Here is a 14,391-nt window from a genome sequence, read left to right as displayed (position 1 = left end):
AACTGTTCTTCTGAAAGAAGGCAGGGATCAAATCCTTTGAAAGCACTAGACTAGTCCTTGCTCTTATTTGGAACCAGTCTGTTGTTCCATGTCCAGTTCTAACTGTTGCTTCCTGACCTGCATACAAATTTCTCAAGAGGCAGATCAGGTGGTCTGGTATTCCCATCTCTTTCAGAATTTTCCACAGTTTATTGTGATCCACATAGTCAAAGGCTTTGGCATAGTCAATAAAGCAGAAATAGATGCTTTTCTGGAACTCTCTTGCTTTTTCCATGATCCAGCGGATGTTGGCAATTTGATCTCTGGTTCCTCTGCCTTTTCTAAAACCAGCTTGAACATCAGGAAGTTCACGGTTCACGTATTGCTGAAGCCTGGCTGGAGAATTTTGAGCATTACTTTACTAGCATGTGAGATGAGTGCAATTGTGCGGTAGTTTGAGCATTCTTTGGCATTGCCTTTCTTTGGGATTGGAATGAAAACTGACCTTTTCCAGTCCTGTGGCCACTGCTGAGTTTTCCAAATTTGCTGGCATATTGAGTGCAGCACTTTCACAGCATCATCTTTCAGGATTTGGAATAGCTCAACTGGAATTCCATCACCTCCACTAGCTTTGATCGTAGTGATGCTTTCTAAGGCCCACTTGACTTCACATTCCAGGATGTCTGGCTCTAGGTCAGTGATCACACCATCGTGATTATCTGGGTCATGAAGACCTTTTTTGTATAGTTCTTCTGTGTATTCTTGCCATGTCTTCTTAATATCTTGTGTTTCTGTTAGGTCCATACCATTTCTGGTTCCAAATAGGAAAAGGAGTACTTCAAGGCTGTATACTGTCACCCTGCTTATTTAACTTCTATGCAGAGTACACCATGAGAAATGCTGGGCTGGAAGAAGCACAAGCTGGAATCAAGATTGCTGGGAGAAATATCAATAACCTCAGATATGCAGATGACACCACCCTTATGGCAGAAAGTGAGGAGGAACTAAAAAGCTTCTTGATGAAAGTGAAAGAGGAGAGTGAAAATGTTGGCTTAAAGCTCAACATTCAGAAAACATTCATGGCATCTGGTCCCATCACTTTATGGGAAATAGATGGGGAAACAGTGGAAACAGTGTCAGACTTTATTTTTGGGGCTCCAAAATCACTGCAGATGGTGACTGCAGCCATGAAATTAAAAGACGCTTACTCCTTGGAAGGAAAGTTATGACCAACCTAGATAGTATATTGAAAAGCAGAGATATTACTTTGCCAACAAAGGTCCATCTACTCAAGGCTATGGTTTTTCCAGTGGTCATGTATGGATGTAAGAGTTGGACTGTGAAGAAAGCTGATCAACAAAGAATTGATGCTTTTGAACTGTGGTGTTGGAGAAGACTCTTGAGAGTCCCTTGGACTGCAAGGAGATCCAACCAGTCCATTCTAAAGGAGATCACCCCTGGGATTTCTTTGGAAGGAATGATGCTAAAGCTGAAAGTCCAGTACTTTGGCCACCTCATGTGAAGAGTTGACTCATTGGAAAAGACCCTGATGCTGGGAGGGATTGGGGGCAGGAGGAGAAGGGGACGACAGAGGATGAGATGGCTGGATGGCATCACCGACTCGATGGGCGTGAGTTTGAGTGAACTCCAGGAGCTGGTGATGGACAGGGAGGCTTGGTGTGCTGTGATTCATGGGGTTGCAAAGAGTTGGACACAACTGAGTGACTGAACTGAACTGAACTGAATCCTTGTTCACCAGGTTTTCGTTTTTATAGGACTTCCCAGAGCCTTCATGTGCCAGTGTGCCCCGGCAATCCTAAGAAAGGGATAATATGTATCAATTTCAGAACGTATATGATATGGAACCTTTTTTTTTCTTTCCTTGAGGATTCTCTTTTGTGAATAATGTCTAATGAAACATAACAGGGACTGCTAGGATAACAATAGAAGCTATGAAGGAAGAAATAATTTGAGAAAGTTTGAGAAAGGCAGTAGAATTTTAAACAGGCAAAGTTTAAAGTTTGAGAAAGGGCAAAAGGCAGAAGGCAGGGGGGAAGGAACTGGCTTCTGAGAAGGCAGATCAGTAAAATCGAAGTTTTTTAAAAATGTTTCCTTCAAATTGCTGTCACAGGCAACATGTAGCAAAAATTCCCCCCAAAGAAATGTTATGGGGTGTTCTTAAATCACAGCATATTGCTGTCTCAAAATGCCTCCTTTTTAATACAATATTTCAATAAAACAGAAACATGAGGTGGGTGTGAGCACAGACTAGAGACCAATGAGAAAATCATCTTGTCTACTGGGTTTACACCCAGAAAGTCTATGAGGTGGTGATCATCATCAGAAGCAAAATCACAAATCCTACACGTGGTCCATCCACTAACTGAAATGTCTCAGGAACTCTTCTGATCTGTTTACATCAAGGAAGAGATAAACAGCTGGAAAAGACTGAAAAGAAGGTAATTAGAATTGTCTAGAGCACAGAACAACTGTATATGAGGCATGAATGAAAAAAAAAAGTATTTAGAAGAGAAAGTTAAAAGAAGACTGATGTTTATATCAATATTTATACAGTACATGTTATATGTGGGTCTTATGCTAAAATAAAATCTTAAAGATATAGATTGTGGAACAACAGTTTTCACATTAAATCCTGGAATGGGAAATTTCTCTTCTTGGATCATTTCTTGAAGCTTGGAGAAATTGTTTTAATGAAAATAAAAAAGAAACTCTTACATACCAAACCCAATCTATACATTAAAAAATTTTTTTCCTAAAGAATTTGTCAAAATGTTTCCATGGTATTTTTGTTGTTCAGTTGCTAAGTCATGTCTGACTCTTTGTGACCCCATGGACAGAAGCACGCCAGGCTTCCCTGTTCTTCACTATCTCCTGGAGTTTGCTTAAACTCATGTCCATTGAATCTGTGATGCTATCTAACCATCTCATCCTCTGCCACCCCCTTCTCTTGCCCTCACTCTTTCCCAGCATCAGGGTCTTTTCCAGTGAGTCAGCTCTTTGCATCAGGTGGCCAAAGTATTGGAGCTTCAGCTTCAGTATCAGTCCTTCCAATGAATATAGAGCATTGATTTCCTTTAGGATCGACTGGTTTGATCTCCTTGTTGTCCAAGGGACTCTCAAAAGTCTTCTCCAACACCATGGTTCAAAAAACTCTTAATAGGTCTCAAAAAAAAAAAAAAAGATTTCATGATCCCCCCAATTAGGTAGATATTTAGATCCTCCTTTGTATTACTGAAGGGCTTCCCAGGTGGTGCTAGTGGTAAAGAACCCACCTGTCAATGCTGGAGATGCAGGAGACGTGGGTTTGATCCCTGGGTCAGGAAGATGCCCTGGAGGAGGGCGTGGCAACCCACTCCCATATTCTTGCCTGGAGAATTCCATGGATAGAGGTGCCTGATGGGCTACAGTCCATAGGGTTGTTAAGAGTTGGACATGACTAAAGCGACTTAGCACAGCATAGCACAGGTGAAATCCATGGAATTCATGAAATCCATGGAAAAAATACCTTTAAAAAATATTAACAGCTCACCTAGTGTCTTTATAGACCCTCTGTCACGGAATTATCTTCACAACAGTGTTTTCAAGTAGATATTAGTAAACTGTAATTCCAAGATGGCCAGTTATTTTCTCAAGATCACATAGCTTGTTCGTGGAAAAGCCAGAACCGAGTTCCGAGACTTCTGATCACACATTTTGTTTCCTTCCCATTACAGTCCTTCTTCATAAGACTAAAGAAGATAACGTATAACATATAAGCTAGTTCAAAACTTGTCCTGAACTTGTTTTTATTGCAGTCCTTTGATGGATATAAGGAAGCCCGAAACTTCCTGTGCTCTGTTTGGTTACCTCTTAAGTCTTGCCTTATGGGTAATACAGAATTTCACTCTCCTCTCTTTCTCAAGGAAAATCATAGAATTTGAACAATAATTGATCATCAGTAGAGTGTTTAGTGTATTGATAGGTTCATGGGAGGAAACAAAGATCTTCCTCCTTTGACTGGGTTTAAAAACAAAAAAAAACAAAATGACTTTTATAAAGCAATTTTTTCCTGTTAACTTTTAAAAACTCATATGTACTTTCAAGAAAACTTAATCCATATGTTTTTAAATCATTTGCACTTAATTCATCACATGTTTGGTAAGAGCTATTTGATTTCCTAGAAGTGTAGGGACACTTGTTTATAGGATTTTAAAGCCCTTCTTTCTTTGAAGTCTCATCTTACAAGGTTTTCCAGTGAACTAAGCCACAAATGACTCAAACTCAGGATCCCTAATCTTAGGTTTCCAAGTAGCATCTCCCAGATGGTCCTTGATTTTATTTATTTATTTAGGCTCCACTCTGCAGCATGTGACTCTTAGTTCCCCAACCAAGGATCAAACTCATGCTCCCTGCCATGGAAGCATGGAGTCTTAACTGCTGGACCATCAGGAAGTCCCCCAGATGGTCCTTAACTGCTGGACCATCAGGAAGTCTCTCAGGTGGTCCTTTACAGGTCAATCTTTCTTTGGCTTCCATGCCATCATGCACTGTCAAAATGTTGGATTCTATATCACTTCATGGGAAATAGATGGGGAAACAGTGGAAACAGTGTCAGACTTTATTTTTCTGGGCTCCAAAATCACTGTAGATGATTTTGTAGACTGCAGCCATGAAATTAAAAGACGCTTACTCCTTGGAAGGAAAGTTATGACCAACCTAGATAGCATATTCAAAAGCAGAGACATTACTTTGCCAACAAAGGTTTGTCTAGTCAAGGCTATGGTTTTTCCTGTGGTCATGTATGGATGTGAGAGTTGGACTGTGAAGAAGGCTGAGTGCCGAAGAATTGATGCTTTTGAACTGTGGTGTTGGAGAAGACTCTTGAGGGTCCCTTGGACTGCAGGGAGATCCAACCAGTCCATTCTAAAGGAGATCAGCCCTGAGATTTCTTTGGAAGGAATGATGCTAAAGCTGAAACTCCAGTACTTTGGCCACCTCATGCAAAGAGTTGACTCATTGGAAAAGACTCTGATGCTGGGAGGGATTGGGGGCAAGAGGAGAAGGGGACGACAGAGGATGAGATGGCTGGATGGCATCGCTGACTCGATGGACATGAGTCTGAGTGAACTCCGGGAGTTGGTGATGAACAGGGAGGCCTGGCGTGCTGCGATTCACGGGGTCGCTAAGAGTTGGACACGACTGAGCGACTGATCTGATCTGATCTGATCTCTACTCTTACACTTGTTGTCTTCTTTGCTGTGGACCCAGATAATCTCTGTTGAGGCTAGACTTCCTTAACTTCACAGAGTTAACCACAAACATCTTGCTCTTGAAATCAGTTCCCAAATTCTTTGACATTCTCTCCAATTTTGATTCCAAAGTATACTGAAAAAAGTCACCCATGTTCTTAGCCAACTTGATTATCCCCTGATGCATCAGTTGCTTCTATGACTCTCATCTTTTTATTTATTTTTAAAGGAAATATAATTACTTTACTGTATTGATTTCTACCAAACATCAACATGATCATTCTTGCTTTTGAGCCTACAATAAAATAACCAAAAAGGAGGAAAGAAAAAGGAAACCATGAGATTTTTCTGCTTAACAGAAAAATGGCAATTGGATTTCTTATAAGAGAATTAAAGTTTGAGTCTTTCATAATAAGGGTGTTCAGAAGGTCTTGGTCAAGATGCCTGAGGGTATAGGAGTATTAATGATTGTATTAAAACTGCTCTGATTTTAAGTTGAGTTGCTGGCATAGTAAGCTAATGGTTAGTAAGGCCATTTTTATAAGCCCTTTTGCCAAAATTCTTTAGACAACTCTGTAAGATTACAATAAGCATTAGTCAATATTAGCATGAACTAATGTTATTATTAGTAAAAGCTAATATTTATTTGCTCTCTGCTGCTGCTGTTGCTGCTGCTAAGTCGCTTCAGTCATGTCCGACTCTGTGCGACCCCATAGGTGGCAGCCCACCAGGCTCCCCCGTCCCTGGGATTCTCCAGGCAAGAACACTGGAGAGGGTTGCCATTTCCTTCTCCAGAGCAGGAAAGTGAAAAGTGAAAGTGAAGTCGCTCAGTCGTGTCCGACTCTTAGCATGGACTGCAGCGCACCAGGCTCCTCTGTCCATGGGATTTTCCAGGCAAGAGTACTGGAGTGGGGTGCCATTGCCTTCTCCGATTTGCTCTCTGCTAGAAAGCGTCAAATCTCATTTTGTCCTCCTAGTTACCTAACGATGTAGATAGTATTATCATGTGCCCAAAGATTCTACCAGAATGCCCAGAGCTGCCTAAAAATACCATCTTGCCTAAAAATTCCATCTTCATTAAGGAACAATGGACTTTTGGTAAGAGACTGATTCCCAAGCTTAGCAGTTATTTCTTCAAGGCAATAACTTTAAATAATTCTAAAGAAGTTACTTTAAAGTTTTTGGGAGGGTCTACCTTGAAGCAGTATTGATCTTTCTAGTGGATCAAGAAAATTTGCAATAAGAAGGCAAATAGGCTAGGATTAGAACTTTTGTTCTAAGAAAAAAAAAAGGATGAAGCAGTTTGAATAGGTAAACAATGTGTTCTCCGGTAGCTTTTGGCACAGTGTTGTTCACTCATCCACTATTTGTGATCATTTCAACCCCTCTGAATTCCTCCTCCTTTTCCCCAACACATTTTATACGCTGAGGAAGGTGAGATCTGGGAGGAGCTGAGATGCAGAAACAGTAGAAGGGGTTCTTTTTAGAGGCTGTGGGGAAAGCAAGGCAGTAAGAGATGAGAAATTGGTTGAGAAAACCAAACTTGGTGAGATGACCAAAAATGTCTAATCAGCGATAAGAATTTGATGTTCAGGTAGTGTTTGGTGTGACTCTTCCCACTTCAACATGAGACGTTAACTAAAAACATTTTGTCCAATGTATTATGGAATTAGAGCTTCAAAGTGCACTCATGAGCTGAATTCCAATTCAAATTAGGTGCCAGGTAAAATAGAGGTTGCTCAAACTGGGCCCAACGCACAGGAATTACAAGTTTTTTCAACATATTTATCAAATGCGTACTCTACACAATGGTCTGAGATAGATATTAGGGATACTATGTAAATAAAATGTTTCTGTCCCCAAGAAATTTAGTCATAAATAGACAAAAACTGCTGTGTGAAGAGTTAGAAAGTGGGTAATTGTAGGGTGCTTGGGAGTATCAGTGGAGGATGCTATTCCCACGGTGACAGAGATAGGAAATGTGAACTTAGAAATCGGAACAATGAAAGGGACTCTGAATTCCTTTACTGGAAGATTCTCTGAAAACTGAGAGGTTGCTGATGAATTTGGAGGCTTGTGGAGACTGGTGCTTTCACATTTCCATCGCGGAGAACAATTAAGGATGGTATGAGAATTGCTGTCAGTCCCAACAGAAGGCCAGCGGATACGTGGTTAGAAGCCTGCAGCTTTTTCTGACGTTTTTAGCAGCCTTTAGCAACCGCAGAATAGATTTTCAAAATGTATCCTTCTCTTTGTTGGTTCAAAAATGCTTTGAATAGACAAGCATGTTTCATGTGCTGAGAAAGGCTATAGGGATGGATTAGGCCATGAGTTTGGGGTGGAAAGGCTGGTGTGTTTTCTTATGGAGGCGACTGCAGGGAGGTTTATTATTCTGGGGCCTTCCCTGGTGGTCCAGTGGTTCAGACTTTGTCTTCCAATGAAGAAGGTGCTGGTTTGAATCTTGACTGGGGAGCTAGGATCCCATAAGCCTCTGGGCCAAAACATCAAAACATGAAACATAAAGGAAACGATATTGTAACAAATTCAATAAAGACTTTAAAATTGGTCCACATTAAAAAAAAAAAAAAAAAAAAAAAAAGAGCCCTGAAAGCCAACTCATCTTTTCCTTGTCTGTAACCTAACACAATAAAAATCTCATGATTTGACACTGACCAGAAACAAAGCATGTGCTCTTAGGGTTCACGAGGATTGTCATCACTCCCTGCCTTGGTCAGTGCAGGCTGCCATGACAGATTACTGTAGACCGGGGGCTTAAGCAACAGAGGTTTACTTCTCACAGTTCTGGGGTCTGGGCAGAACAGATCAGTGTCTGATGAGGGCCCACTTCCTGGAGTGTAGGCGGCTGTCTTCTCATTGCATCCTCACGTGGTGGTGAGCAGAGAAGCAGGCTGTCCTGGCACTCTTACAAGGGCACTAATCCCTCTCATGGGCTTCCCTGGTGGTTCAGTGGTAAAGAGTCTGCCTGTCAATGCAGAGACTCAGGCTCGGGAAGACCCCCCAGAGAAGGAAACGGCAACCCACTCCAGTATACTTGCCTGGAAAATGCCATAGACAGAGGAGCCTGGTGGGCTACAGTCCATAGGGTCACAAAAGAGTCGGACATGACTCAGCGACTGAACAACAGCACACAATCCCATTTATGAGGGTTCCAGCCTCATGTCATCATCTACTTATAATAACCTTCCAAAGGCCCCCACTTCTTAATACCATTGCACTGGGGTAGGGGAGGCGTATCAATAGATGAACTTTGAGGGGCAACAAACATTCAGTTCATAACATTCCACTGACTCTCTTTTGGGAATGAATGAGGCCAGCCCACAAACCCTGTGTGAAGGGTTCAGCAGACCCATCCATTTGAACTGGAAACACAATTATATCATCGTTTTTTAACTTAAATATTTTAAAGTCTCCTTTTTTGGTTACATTCAATCTCAGAAGGCCGCTAGGCAGTGCAGCTCTGTGAAAATGAGTCTTTCAAAGCCATTTCAATTGTGCAGGCGTGTGATTCGCCCTGCTTGTCTGGCTGTGGCTATGGTCACGGCCAAAACGACATCAACTCCACATTGCCCCTGACTCCTCAAGCCTGAAAGAGAGACAAAACATTCTGTAATTGGGGATTGCTTTGCATGAGTTTTAATTTGATTAGTAACATCCCATAAGGCTAACCCAGTATATGGAAATTATGGACAATTAAAGCTGTGATCAATTAGGTCTAAATTGTTAGTCCATTAAGAGTCAGTAACAAGAACTCTTGATTTTCAAAATCTTTTCCCCTAATCCTTTTGCCCTGGCAGTCCTCATAATGACAGAAGAAAACTCTTCTGTTACTCCTGTGTTATACCAGGAGTTTAGATAAATCCATTCATTTTTATTATTTAGGAGCATGCAACCAGATCGTCTAGGTATAAATAATGTATAAAAAAATCTTTGCAAATGCAACACACTTTCTTTTTATCACCATCATAAAAACAATATAAATAATTGTCCAAATGGCTTTAGCAATCCAGAATATGCAGACCATGTGTACAGTACAAGGACCTATCATCTCTGGATAAATTAGGTACAAATGTCCTCAGATTAGTTTATAAAAGCTTCAGAGCAGTGTCTTCAAAGGACACTTGAACTTTAAAGATATGAAGTAGAAAAATCCTGACTTCAAAACTATAGCCTTTTTCTTTTTCTTTTTTTTTTCCTTTTTTAGTAATAAACTGAGAAAAAAAAAAATATCCGCTGGAGGAATTTTCAGAAACGTTGTTCAGTGGGTCTCTATCTGGGGCCTTGTGTCTCCACCCAGGTCAAAAAGCGCCTGTTTCTTATTTCCTGGCGAACTGTTCCCAAGCCTTCAAGGCCCAGGTCATATGCCACCTCTCCAAGAAGCAGTCTGTATTCATCCCAGAAAATGTACCTCTGAACTCCCATAGGCATTTCTTCACTGGGCCCCTTATGGCTATCTTGTGATTTTCTTCCTTGTCTTCATTGCCTTGCCCTTCACATGGTAGACCGTTCTCTGCGTCCCGTGATGTTTGGCATATGATCTTGAACCCAGAAGCCACAGATAAGCTTTGGCTGAATTTATCAATGACTTACTAAATTCTTGTTACAAATGTACTCTCATGGCCTTGAGGAGATGATACATACTCTCTTTTTATTTTTTTCCCCATTACTGAGAAAGGTTTAAAACTGAGTTTCATTGAGATTTAAGCTTGTGACCCTCATACATCAGTCAAAACAAAAATCTGGTTGCTCACTTAAAAGAATTCTTACAGGGAAAGATCCATGTGACACGCTGACAGAGATGCTCTCTAAGCTCAGCTTAAGAGTAGATGTTCGGGAACTTCCCTGGTGGTCTAGTGGTTTAGACTCCACGATAGGGGGCCCAGGTTCAATTCCTGGTCAGGGAACTTGATCCTGCGTGCCATGACTAGTAAAAGATTCCAGGCAATAGTTTATAGCTGATTATACAACCTACAGGAGAATGTTTGTTTTTTAATGCCAACTGTCCCCCAGAAACAGCAGTTAGAAAGGGATTGAAAGTGATGGAAAAGAGAGATGTTGTCTGGCTGTGGCTATGGTCACGGCCAAAATGACTGTTTTCCAGATTTAAGACTTTCTTGCTGTTTAATAGTGAATACTCAGTGAGTATTAAAAATAATCATTTGAATTGCTGGAAGGGGTCATGAACAAAAGAGGCAAGGGTGATAGCCTCAGATGAGGTTCAGTTCAGTCACTCAGTTGTGTCCAACTCTGTGAGACCCCATGGACTGCAGCACACCAGGCCTCCCTGTCTGCCACCAACTCCCAGAGCTTGCTCAAACTCATGTCCATCTCGTCAGTGATGCCATCCAACCATCTCATCCTCTGTCGTCCCCTTCTCCTCCTGCCTTCAATCTTTCCCAGCATCAGGGTCTTTTCCAGTGAGTCAGCTCTTCCCATCAAGTGGCCAAAGTATTGGAGTTTCAGCTTCAACATCAGTCCTTCCGATGAACATCCAGACTGATCTGCTTTAGGATGGACTGGTTGGATCTCCTTGCAGTCCAAGGGACTCTCAAGAGTCTTCTCCAATACCACAGTTCAAAAGCATCAATTCTTTGGAGCTCAGCGTTCTTTATGGTCCAACTCTCATATCTGTAGATGACTACTGGAAAAACCATAGCTTTGACTAGACGGACCTTTGTTGATATGAGATTAGGGTTTTAATTCCATTGCTATTCCTTTGACATTTTTGTTTATTGCAGCCATACCTTGTTTTCTTGTGCTTCATTTTATTGTGCTTTGAAGATATTGCTTTGTTTTTTTAAACAAATTGTAAGTTTGTTACAATCCTCCACTGAGCAAGTCTAACAAGGAAATGGCAACCCACTCCAGTATTCTTGCCTAGAGAATTCCATGGATAGAGGAGCCTGGCAGGCTACAGTCTATGGGGTCAAAAAGAGTTGGACACAACTGAAGTGATATAGCATGCATTAATGTACTCTGAAGATACTGCTTGTATTTTGTTTGTTTGTTTGTTTTTTGACAGATTGAAGGTTTGTGGCAATTCTGCATTGAGCAAGTCTATCAGTGCCATTTTTCCAACAGCAGTTGCTCACTTTGTGTTTTGGTAATTCTCACAAAATTTTCAAGCTTTCTCATTGTTATCGTATTTATTGTGGTGATCTTTGATCAGTGACCTTTGACTTTAGTACTAGGACTTGCTAAAGACTCAAATGACCATTAGCATTTTTAGCAATAAAGTATTTTTTCATTAGATAAGTACATTGATTAATTTATTAGACTAATACTATTGCACAGTATAGTGTAAGCATAAGTTTTATATTCACTGGGAATCCAAGCATTTTTGTGTGATTGACTTTATTATGATATTCCCTTCACTGCAGTGGTCTAGAAATGAACCTACAGTATCTCTCAGGTGTGCCTGTATCTTTGTAAAATAATGTTCCTTTGTCTTGTCTGACACATTTATAGAAATCTAAGGGTTGGCTTTCATTGTAGTACAGTACAGAAGGCATATAGGAAGTGACCTTGGTGAACCCAGGCAATAAAAGTCAAAGGCGAGGAGCAGAGATTCAGATGGAAAGATGGCCCAGTGGAGATAAAAGCAGAAAGCTGTGGAGGGCATTAAATGAAGCCTGCATGCCATCCCTGGCTTGGCCGTATCACTTTGCTGGTATTTCTTCACTTTAGATGCTGTTTCTATAATTCTTAACATCTAAAGCTCAAGGAAACAAAGAGTTAAGATTAAGGTAGTGAGAAGTTATGAGTGACTTGAGTTGGCAAGTGCCTTAGTAATTGTACGGGGGTCAATGAGCTTGTTTTGCAGAGGGGCAGATGGTAAATAATTCTGACTTCGCAGGCCCTACGAGGTCCATTATAATTACTCATCTCTGCCATTTTAGCATGAATGCCTGCGTGTGTGTATACTAAGTCGCTTCAGTCATGTCTGACTCTTTTGCTTCCCCATGGACTGTAGCCCATCAAACTCCTCTGTTCATGGGGTTTTCCAGGCAGGAATACTGGAGTGGGTTGCTATGCCCTTCTCCAGGGAATCCTCCTGACCCAGAGATTGAACTCACACCTCTTATGTCTCCTGCATTGGCAAGTGGATTCCTTACCACTGGTGCCACCTGAAAAGCCCAACAGGAAAGCAACCACAGACAATATATAAATGAACGGGGGTGGCTGTGTCCCAATGAAATTTTATTTGTGGCACAGATGTTTGAATTCCTTATAATTTTTGCATGTCACAACATACTCTTCTTTTGATTGTTTATCAATAACCTTGAAATGAAAACCATTTTTTTTTCTTTTTTAGCTTGTATAGCAGCAAGCAGGAGTCTGGATTTGCCCACAGGCTGTAGTTTGACAACACCTGGTCTTATCCAACCTCCTCATTTACAGATACAAAATGGAGGCCCAGAGAGGGAGTGACCTGCTGGGGATCACACAGCAAGTTGTCATGGCTATTTTCTTCTCCTGAGCAGACTTGTTCTATTCAAGAAAGGACAAAAGAAAAGCATCATTCATAGAGAATAACTCTAGATGCTGGATTGTTGGAAATATAAAATGTTGGGTTGCAGAACGTAATTGTATATTCTGGGATGTATTTGTGATTGTGGACATTCCAGAGACCAGTTGGGCATTAATCTGATGGGGTAAATATTCATGTTTGTGAAAATACTGTTACCTGCCCCTCACTAGAAACCTCACCAAGACAGTAACACTGAGACCATGCAGACCTTTAGCAGAAAAAGAAAGATTTTTTAAAAAATGGTGCCAAGGACATGCAAAATGTGATTCTGCCACTAAGCAAAATCCTAAATGTTCCCCCCAAAAATAAGATTTTCTAGATTATCAAAAGGTTTATGCTATTTATATAAATTTTATTTTATGTAATAAAATTTTATTTAATGTAAATCCCTTTAAATATTAACTTCTGCCTGAGTAGAAGTTAATATTGTTAAATGTCTTCTCTAAACATGAGTTTAGAGAACTTATTGTCATTCATCTCTCTAGATGGGATATACTTCTAACTCCTAATCTTTCTGGAGAAATGAGAGGTGAATGACTGCCCCACAGTGTGTGGCCAGGTGATACTTTGGTACCTGACACTGGATTTAAGATTTCTTTAAAGATTCCTTCTGGCAACTTTCCTGGCGGTCAAGTGGTTAAGACTTCACCTTCCAATGCAGGGGGCAAGGGTTCAATCCCTCTTCGGGGAGCTAAGATCTTTCATGCCTCATGGCCAAAACACCAAGACATAAAACGAAGCAATATTCTAACAAATTCAATAAAGACTTTTAAAAATCATGTACATCAAAAAAAAATCTTAAAAAGAATGAAAGATTCTATATTCAACTGTCTCTGATTAGAAGGACAGCTGCACCTTTGGGGCACGCTGAAGTTACACACTGTACGTGTGATCGTGTCATTGGATGCCAGCCTCCTGGCCAAGGGCACACAGTGCTGTTACTACCACTCTACAGAAGGAGGACTTTTCAAGTTCAAGCAGATGACGTAGATCCATAGTTAATTAATGCGAGACTTGGGATGGAACTCAGGCGAAGAGGATGCTGAACTCCCACACAGGGCACAAGAAGTTAATGTTGTAGCTCTCTGATGGCACAGTGTTAATATTTCCAGTGTGAAACATTCTAATGAAGTGTTTATTCAATGAGAGGAGGAGGAGGGTGGGGCCTCACTGTTTCATCCCCGACACCAACAGAATCAGAATTTTTCTACCACTTAATGACTCGTGGGGCATCCCACACTGCTGGGTTACACAGACGTCTCTGTGTAAGAAAATCCAATTCAAGGAAATCAAAATGTTTCCTTTTGGAAATAATTATTTGCAACGCAAAAGGATGCTTAACAAAAGATTTACATTCGGTTTTCCTCTAAATAGTGAGTTCTTTAAGTATATTTATAATATGATTTCATCTATAAAAAGGTTTGATTGACACAATTTCCAAGTAGATCAGTTCATCGATTGTTAAGACATAAGCTACATATATATTCCATAGCTGAATGAAACCAAACCAAAGAGCAATAAGGAAGAAATTAGAAAATTTGAGAATCCTTTAAACGGAGTAGCTCTTTCTCCCAGGGCAGGAATACACCCTTTATAGCAGATGAAGTACAGAGA

This window comes from Bubalus bubalis, chromosome 22 (genome assembly GCF_019923935.1).
Source record: "Bubalus bubalis isolate 160015118507 breed Murrah chromosome 22, NDDB_SH_1, whole genome shotgun sequence".
Classification (NCBI taxonomy): Eukaryota; Metazoa; Chordata; class Mammalia; order Artiodactyla; family Bovidae; genus Bubalus; species Bubalus bubalis.
The sequence above is the reverse complement of the archived record's forward strand: the minus strand, read 5'-3'. Positions refer to the sequence as shown.